The sequence below is a fragment of the Erinaceus europaeus genome, chromosome 3, assembly GCF_950295315.1.
Source record: "Erinaceus europaeus chromosome 3, mEriEur2.1, whole genome shotgun sequence".
Taxonomy (NCBI): Eukaryota; Metazoa; Chordata; class Mammalia; order Eulipotyphla; family Erinaceidae; genus Erinaceus; species Erinaceus europaeus.
This window is the reverse complement of record NC_080164.1, coordinates 12,772,209-12,781,270: the sequence shown is the minus strand read 5'-3', so window position 1 is coordinate 12,781,270 and position 9,062 is coordinate 12,772,209. Positions and strand designations below refer to the sequence as shown.

The window sequence follows — 9,062 nt, the reverse complement described above, 5'->3', positions numbered from 1 at the left end:
AGTTGAAAGTAGAACTAGGAAGGAGGATTAGGCAGAGAGTTGTTGGCAGTTGAAGAAAATATATAAATGCAAGTAACTGTTTGCCACAGTGATCTAATCTTGGACCCATATCTGTATTTAGCCCTGAAGCTTGTACAACTTCTGAGTCCCTGTCAATCTGAGCACACAGCCCATGTTTATAGCTAGGAACATTCTAGGCTGCACTCATTTCAGAACAAGTCATTCCCTCCCGACCAAGTAGGATGACCTAGCCTCCCTTTGGAGAGTGGGGCAGTCCTCGCCATTGCTAGTTCATAGTGAGGGTAAGGTTCTGAAGAAGCCTACAAAAATGTCTTATGATGACATTCCCAATAGGTGTGGCCAGTAATGATACAGAGAGGGATCTATTAGAGGTCGAGGCCCATATTATCTATGGGGGAATTCCAAGGATTCCCCGTATAGCCCTCCAGGTGAGGGCGTGGCCCTATAGCAAAAAGGCTATAGTTAAGTGAGCCAGTCTCTTGCCCTTATCCAGCTTTATTTTATTTTATCTTATTATCTTTATTTGTGTATTGGATAGAGAATGCCAGAAAGCGAGAGGGAAGGGGGTGATAGCGAGAGAATTAGACACCTGCAATAGTCCTTCCTCACTCACAAAGCTTTTCCTCTGTAGGTGAGGACTAGGGGCTGGAACCCAGACCCTTGTGCACTTAGACATGTGTGCTCAACCGAGTGTGCCACATACAGCCTTTTTATCCAGCACTGTGAGTCCCTTCTTTATCTGACAAGCTTAGACTTTCTCTGAATTGTTAAAGCATTGCTGCCTGTTGTACCCAAACTAGTATTAGGTTTACTAACTAGCCTCAAGTTTTGATAACGTGTGACATAAGGACAATAATTGCCCCTTATTTGATATATCAAATTAAATGTATCTCTTGACTCGTTATAGACTCACTTTTATTTTCTGGCATACTTTAAGGCATCTTTGTTTACATAGGAATGTTTTGTTGAAAATATTTTATATTACATGAGCAGGGGCCAAAGGTAGCGCAGTGGTTTAAGCACACATGGCGCTAAGTGCAAGCACCAGCGTAAGGATCCCTGTTTGAGACCCCGGCTCCCTACCTGTAGTGGGGGGCGAAATTCACAGGCGGTAAAGCAGGTCTGCAGGTGTCTATCCTTGTCTCCTCTCCTCCCTCTATTTCTCTCTGTCTTATCCAACAACAATGACAGCAATAACAACAATTATAACAATGATAAACAACAATTGCAACAAAAGTGAAAAAATAGCACCCAGGAGCAGTGGATTCATAGTGCAGGCACTGAGCCCCACCAATAACCCTGGAGGAAAAAAAAAAAGAGTGGAAATCACATAACTGATATATGTAGTTATCATTACTACTACAGTTTCTTTTTTATTTTTTAAATATTTATTTATTTATTTTCCCTTTTGTTGCCCTTGTTGTTCAACATTGTTGTGGTTATTGATATCATTGTTGTTGCATAGGAAAGAGAGAACTAGAGAGAAGAGGGGAAGACAGAGAGGGGGAGAGAAAGATAAGACACCTACAGACCTGCTTCACCACCACCTGTGAAGAGACTCCCCTGCAGGTGGGGATCTGGGGCCTTGAACAAGGATCCTTACTCTGGTCCTTGTGCTTTGCACCATGTGCGCTTAACCTGCTGTGTCACCACCTGACTCCCAGTACTACAGTTTCTTAAAATAATTTATTATTCCCAAGTCTACAACCACATTATTTCTCCCCACCTTAATATTTAGCACTTTCCCTTTATTTTTTCTATTGTTTTTTTCTGCAGTTTTTATTTATTTATTGCCAGAACACCTCTCAGCTCAGGCATAGTGTGAGGAGGATTGAACCTGGAACTTCAGAGTCTCAGGTATGAAAATCCTTTGCATAACCATTTTCCTATTTCCTCAGTCCTTTTTTCCTGCATTTCTCCTTGTACTTGTAATGCTCCTGGTGACTACAGTCACTGCTCACCTGCATATCTATTATTTGAAAAATGTACAGCCCTCTCTTCTTGGATAGTGTCTATGTTCTCTTTTGTTTTTTTAACCTAGATCCCAGAGATATATTTAAAAGCTTTTTGTGCATAGTGTGGAGAATCATTTCAAGTCATATTTTCCTTTGATCCACACTTAAATTGTTATTCTCTTGTGCTACAAATCCTTATTCCCAAGCTGGTATTTGTCTTAAGTTTTAATTCATACAAATGTCCTAGGTATAGTCTGCTATTTATTAATTATTTATATTTGATAGAAACTAATAGGAAAGGATAATCGAGAGGGAGAGAGCAAGATAGAAACACCTGTAGCATTGTTTGCTGGTAAGACTTCCCTCCTACAGCAGGGAACTGGGAATTTGAACCTAGATCCTTGCTTATGGCAATGTGTACACTGAGCCAGATGCCCCAGAGTCTGGCTTCTATTTGCTAAGGTTTTCATTTGTTTATACCAGGTAATGCTGACACAAGTAGACTTCAATGATAGTATACTGCTGATATATCAGGCATCCTTTTTACTAGTATTTTCCAGATTCTTAAGTCTTCTAGCCGAGGTAGCAACCCTCTGGCAGGCAATCCACACTCACTGCTGAGGGGACCACTCAGACTTGACCCAAGATACCTACAATTGGCAAATTCACTATTCAATTCATCAGGGGATATTCAGATACTCTGGTGAAAATGCAGCTCCTAGCTCAAAAAAAGTAGGCCATAAATAATTCATCAATCAGGTATACTTTTAAAAATTTATATGAGTTAAAATTCAAGAATATTTGAATGACAATACCAGTAGAAAAAATTCAATGACAATCTTTTTTTTTTTTTTTAAAGAATGAAGTCACGTAAAGAGTAAAAATAAGGAAATAAGGGAGATAGAAAGCCTCAGATTAAAAACATACGTTTCAGAGGTGGCTAACAAAATTGAGCAGAGTGTACAAATAATAGCAAAATACAAAGTCACTTATCAGATTTGATGAATATAAAAATAGAAATCTTTGGTGTGAAAAACAAATATGGCTTTGAATGCAGGAATAGCGCCAGGAGAACGCTAGCATACCAATTAAGAAAACAATGTACTTCTGGAATGTGACCAAAATACATAGCCCATACTCAAGTGGTTCAGAGGAGCAATGAGGAAGATTGGTGCTGTCTTGGCATCTATATTACATTCTCACAGTATATAATTTATGGATGATATAGTTTTTTTAAAGAAAATAACCAATAATTAGTGGGTAGCATATAAAAGTATACTAACAAGGAATCCTAATTAGGACATGATATTTAATTTCATCAAAGTCATTATCATTTTTACCCTAGTGATTTACTGTACATTGCCCAGATGGTTCTCACAGAAATAGAAGGAAGCAGATACAGAGGAATAAACAAATCCATTTCTATAGAACTCAGTCCATTAGCTATATAAATAAGCCCAGTACATATAAACGTCAATCAGGAAATCATAAAGTGCTCAGAACGCCCATCTTTTAAGTCTATTTGTAGAATATATTCAAACTAGATCATTACCTTCAACTGGTAAATAAATATATATTTGGGGGCTTGGTGGTGGTACACCTGGTTGAGCACACATGTTACAATGCAGAAGTACATGGGTTCAAGCCCCAGCCCCCCACCGATAGGGGAAAAGCTTCACGAATGGTGAAGCAGGGCTGTTGGTGTCTGTCTATCTGTCATGCTTCTTTTTTTTTAATCACTATTCTTGCTCTCGGTATCTGGCTATTTCTATCCAATAAATAAAGATTTTTAAAAAATTTATTGGGAGAGTAAAGGTCAACAGTAAAATATAAGTTTATACATGTGTAACATTTCCTAGTTTTTGGCATAACAATTCAACCCCCACTAGGTCCTCCTCTGCCATCATGTTCCAAGACCTGAACCCTGCCGCCACCACCACCCCCAGAGTCTTTTACTTTGATGCAGTACACCAATCCAGTCCAAGTTCTGCTTACTGCTTTTTCTTCTGATCTTCTCAACTTCCGTCTATGAGTGAGATCATCCTATATTCATCCTTTTGTTTCTGACTTACCTCATTCAACACGATTCCTTCAAGCCCCCAAAATATTTTTTTCCAAGATGGGATAAAGAAGGTGAATTCACCATTTGTAATAGCTGAATAGTACTTCATTGTTTATATAGACTACAACTTACACAGCCCCTTATCTGTTGTTGGACACCTGGGTTGCCTCCAGGTTTTGGCTATTACCTATCCTGCTGCTGTGAACATAGGTGTACACTAATCTTTCTGGACGGGTGTGTTGGGTTCCTTAGGTTATATCCCCAGGAAAGGAGTTACAGCCTCATAGGGAAGGTCCACTTCTAGCCTTCTGAGAGTTCTCCAGACTGCTCTCCACAAGGGTTGGACCAATTTACATTCTCACTAGCAGTGCAGGAGGGTGCCTAAATAAAGCTAATTTTAAACATTATAAAAATAATATCTTTATTATCAGACTATGATTGTGTCAGCATTTGTAGTATTACCACCACTACCCTTTTTTCATTCTCTCTAGAATTCTTCTCTTTCTTTAATTAGTCTCTTATTCTAATCTCCATGAAGATCTCCAAGGAGTAGCTGGGGAAAGAGAAACATTCCTAGAACTGGTGACTTTGGCCAGTTGTCCTTGTCCCTTGGGAAATATTTTCTCATAGCCTGTTTGCCCACTAATACGCTCAGTAATAAAGTTTGTGGCTAAAGAGCAATATAGAAGAATTTTTCCTTTATTTGAGCAACAGTATGACATCTGGAATATGCTTCAGATGCAATTAATGGTGTCACAGAGTATTCAGAATATAAAGTGATGGATATTTCTCGGTTCTGCTATTGCATATTTCGTTGAAATCACTCTCAGATCTTTCATAAGTTGGTTGTTGCTAGCAACACCCATTGAATCCCCTGGATTTATCTAAGATAACAATGAAGAAAGTAATACCAGTACAGTGAGTGGGCTGGAAGTAAATGGTGTTTGGGCTGAGGGCCTTCAGCGCTGGATCTGATTTGTTCATGCATTCAAGCAATGTTGGTAAACATCTTAAAATCTGTTTCTTTTCATCTTTACTGCTTTTTATTTTCATTTAAAATTTTATTAGTGATTTAATACTCAGTAGCAAGATTGTAAGATAACAGGGGTACAATTTCGCACAATTTCCACCACCAGAGTTCTGTCTCTTTTCCCTCCATAGAAAGTTTCCCTATTGTTTATCCCTTTGAGAGTATGGAAAAATTCTTTATGTAGTGCAGAAGGTGGAAGGTCTGGCTTCTGTAATTTCTTTTCTGCTGAACATGGACATTGGCAGGTTGATCCATACTTCCAGTTTGTTTTTTATCTTTCCCTCATGGGGTAAGGTCTCTGGAGAGGTGAGGTTCCCAGGCACATTGGTGAGGTCATCTCCCCAGGGAAGTCAGTATGGCATCATGATTGTATCTGCACAGGGTGGCTGAAAGGTGGTAACATATACAGGAAATTGTTCAATAAACATGAACCCAAAGGTAGGAACAGAGCAAATGAAACTAAGGGTCTTTATGTGAGAAGAAGTTAGGAAGTCTATCTGAGCTATGTTCCATGTGACCCGTGACTCTAGTCATTTTTGTCTGAGCCTGATAGCTAACGTGCAGGTGCGCTAAAGGTATTGTTTGGGGAGATGGTGTCAGATTTGAGGAGAGGACTAGAAAAGCTGTATTAAGGATAAAGAATAACTCCCAAATAAGAGGAAAATATGTAAGTATCATCAACTGTTAACCTATTGATCAGATCTAAGGCGCATATATATTCATATTTAGTACAGGAGCCTGTGTAACCTCTAAGTCTCTGTCAGTCTCAGCTCAGCTCGCAGTCCATGGTCACAGCTAACATCTTAAAATCTAAGTGGGTTATATAAGCAAAAATGGAGAGAATGATTATGGTGTCATACTGCTCAAAGCCTCATAGGAGAAATCCAATAAGACCGTGATTTCTAGAGTTAGAACTCTTTAGTGGTCACTGTTTTTCTCTACAGCACACATAGTATTCAACTTAGAACTTGTTTCAGGTTTGGACTTTCTGTCTTTCCTTTGTATACTGACTGTTTAAAACTGTTTTTCCTCACCTGTTTGCTTAGGAATCTCTACCAATAGTGAATTGATGCCTTATTTTGTATTTATTTAATTTTTTTTCTCACAAAATTGTTCTACTAGAGTTAACCTTGATTTTAATAAAATACTTAATAACTCTTAATTCTTATAATTTTTGAAGTCCCATACACAGTTATATACGCATTGCCCATAACTACTTAGTTTAGTGCTAAAAGATTGGGTATAATCACCAAAGGTAATAATTTGAACATTTCATTGAGTTATATAACTGTAATTGAACTGTCTGATTTTTATTCAATTGATATATGCTTCTTAAGTTTGACTTTAAATACGACATGAGATTGGCAATGCTTTTATGAGAGAATGAACAAAATAATAATTTTTAGCTTATAATTGGTTTGAAGCTTTCAGCATTTAATATCAAAATAACATTGCTTGTGTTTAGCCTTGTGTTTGGATTTTACAATTCTTATTAGATTTCTCCATTAAAGAGTTTTCAAGTTCTTTTATTACATGCTTCACAACATGAATGGATCCAGTCAGATTTTCTTTTTTTTTTCTGGAAAGGGACAGGAAAGGAAGCTTTGTGGACATCAGCCCTCTTAGAATGAGATTAGAAGCACATGAAAGAATGAAAGAAACATGTAACACTGAGGTTGAGTGAGGAGAAGAAAGACAAATTTTAAGATCTTCAAACATTTGAAGTGGGTGGGTCATCATATTAAGACAGTATCACCTCAAAATTCTTTCTCTTGAAAATTCCACTCTTCCCCTTTCTTCTTACTTTACTCTTGAATGTTACAGATCTGGTATACATATGACATTCTGTTTCTATACCCCGTGGCTCTCTCTCTTCCACATAGATGAACATTTAATGAATGTATTAAAGACAGTTGAGTACAGTACAAACATGCCTTACTTAGTGATTTAAAGGTAATACTGCCTTTGGTTATGTATGTTTTCACTTATTTAACTTAAGGATGACAGAAAAGAATTAACACACATCAACACTTGTTACGTTGCACAGTTACAGTCACACATTGAATATTTCTCTGACAGAAATCCCAGTGGATTAAACAAATGGCTCACTTTATATTTTAGTGTACCTTTTATTTCTTTTCTTTTTTTAATTAAATATATATGTATGTATATTGCCACCGGGGTTATCATTGGGGCTTGGGGCCAGCACCATGAATCCATTGCTGCTGGTGTGTTGGGAAATTGTGAGGAGCCTCACAAAGCACCCTGCATTTTTCTGTCTCTAGGAGCCTGGCATTCCTTAAAACATTCAGCCAGATCCCCCTGCTCCACCCTGCATTCTTGATACTATGGCCATTAGATAAAAAGAAAGGAGGAGATGGCAGGGAGTCTGATAAGATGGGGCAAACCCTTGGAGTTACTCCTGTCCCTTCCTGCTCAACCTCTCAGTAGAGAGACTGACAGGATAGATGCACTCCTCAGGTCAAGCCCTGCCAAGCTCAACCACATCCTCACAATTTCCCTTCATCTCCCCCTTTCTCTTTATTTAACCATCTTAATTTGACCAGGATTCCAACACTGAGAATATCTGGTGGCAAGCAGAATGACCTTCTCCTTTAAATCTTGGATCACATCTTCGAGGTCCTTTAGACTGGGGCCATTTTCCAAGTTAGAGTTGCCACTCTCCGTGCAAGACATGGGAGGGAGTGCCGGGGAAGTCTTAGTGGGAACTTGCTCGGTCTTTTTGGTAGGTGGCTTTGCATATCTCCTGAAAGTTGCGATCATGGCCAAGAGGAAGCAAGGTGTGGCCCAGAGCAAAATGTCCCAGAGACAGAGAAACTGTCTAGCGGAAAAGAAGTAGAGGATTTGGGGACCCTCTTGATGAGGAAGGTTGCTCATGACAGAAGTGTCTCAGGAAAATAAGAATAGAGAGAGAAAGAACCGCAGTGCCTTTGTAAATGTAAGCCTGTGGAGAGCCAAATGGCCATGTACTTACCTGGGCCCACTTCCAAGAGATCCATGGGCAGGAGCAAGACAGATGCTGCTATGACAGGTGACAGCGAGGAGCAGCATATTGAGCTGGAGGCTCTGGAGTTTGTCTACCCCAACTCCTTTACAGTATTATCCAAAAACCCACCCAGCTTCACCATTACTGTGACCTCTCAGGCTGGAAAAAATGATGAAACTGGCTAGACAATCACCAAGTTTACATACAGTGGAAAATACCCAGATGAAACCCTGCTTTATAAAATATTCTCCTAGGAAAATGTAGATGATAGTGATATTGCAGACATTTAAAAATTACTAGCATTATAGGCAGAAGAAAACCTTGGTATGGTGATGCTCTTTACTTTAGTGACAGTTGTACAAGAAAAACTGAATGAAATAGTAGATCAAATAAAAACTAGAAGAGTAGAAGAAAAGAAACAAACAGAAAAAGAAGGAGAAGAAGGTGAAAAGGTATTATTTCATGGAACTCCAGTTACAATTGTTAATTTCTTAAGTTGGAAGGCCAAGTCCCTTGCCTAGCAGGCCACGCCCTTCTCCTGCCAGGCCCTGCAGGCCAAGCCCCTCACAGCCAGGCCAAGCCCCTCGCCACCAGGCCATGCACCCTCTGCCTCGCCGTTAGGCCCCACCCCTTCACCATCACCACTTGGCCCACCAGACACCACCCTCTCAGCCCACCAGGCCTCCCCTCGGTCTCATGCTGGCCCTTGATACTCTTACTTATCGCTCCCTGTCTTATTCTAGTTCTTTTAAAAATGCCTGCACAATATCATTCAGGTTTCTGCCCAAAAGGTTTCTGTTCACCCCTACACGGCTATTCCTCTGAAATAAATAGAGTCTTTTACAGACATTGACCCATTTAAATATGGCCATTAGATAAAAGGAAGGGAGTGATGTAGGGAAATAGTGAGGTTGTGGTTGAGCTTGGCAGGGCTTGACCTGAGGAGTGTGTCTATCCTATCAGTCTCTCTCTCTATGGAGAGGTTGA

The 9,062-nt window shown here is 39.5% G+C and overlaps 1 pseudogene; it reads left to right on the top strand.

Moving 5' to 3' along the window:
• The first annotated feature begins 8,113 nt into the window (after positions 1 to 8,113).
• LOC103107939 (RWD domain-containing protein 1-like) lies at positions 8,114 to 8,596 on the top strand (annotated as a pseudogene).
• The last annotated feature ends 466 nt before the right edge of the window (positions 8,597 to 9,062 follow it).